This window comes from Morone saxatilis, unplaced genomic scaffold, assembly GCF_004916995.1.
Source record: "Morone saxatilis isolate NCDOM2014 unplaced genomic scaffold, NCSU_SB_2.0 Contig18, whole genome shotgun sequence".
NCBI lineage: Eukaryota > Metazoa > Chordata > Actinopteri > Moronidae > Morone > Morone saxatilis.
This window is the reverse complement of record NW_023339740.1, coordinates 12,702,322-12,702,540: the sequence shown is the minus strand read 5'-3', so window position 1 is coordinate 12,702,540 and position 219 is coordinate 12,702,322. Positions and strand designations below refer to the sequence as shown.

General features: G+C 43.8%; 1 protein-coding gene across 1 annotated transcript in view; it reads right to left on the bottom strand.

Moving 5' to 3' along the window:
• LOC118328620 (low-density lipoprotein receptor-related protein 1-like) overlaps positions 1-219 on the bottom strand; it is a gene marked incomplete in the record, with an annotated part of 88,024 nt that overhangs the window by 37,350 nt on the left and 50,455 nt on the right.

The following is a 219-nucleotide window of genomic DNA, read 5'->3' as shown; positions in this document are numbered from 1 at the left end:
GAGACATTGGAGGGCCAAAAGGAAACAAAGAAAAAATGAGAAGCCATGTGGCGGGAGAGGCATACAGGGAATGGAAAGGTGAAAGAGTGGAGAGTTGTGAAGTGCAAATGAGTAAAAGAGAGAGCAAATATTTTTGCTTATTTTGTTTGGGCTTTTATTTTGCCTGGGACGGGAACATGTCTGCAACTCCAACCACAGACAGACAGACAAGCAGACAGA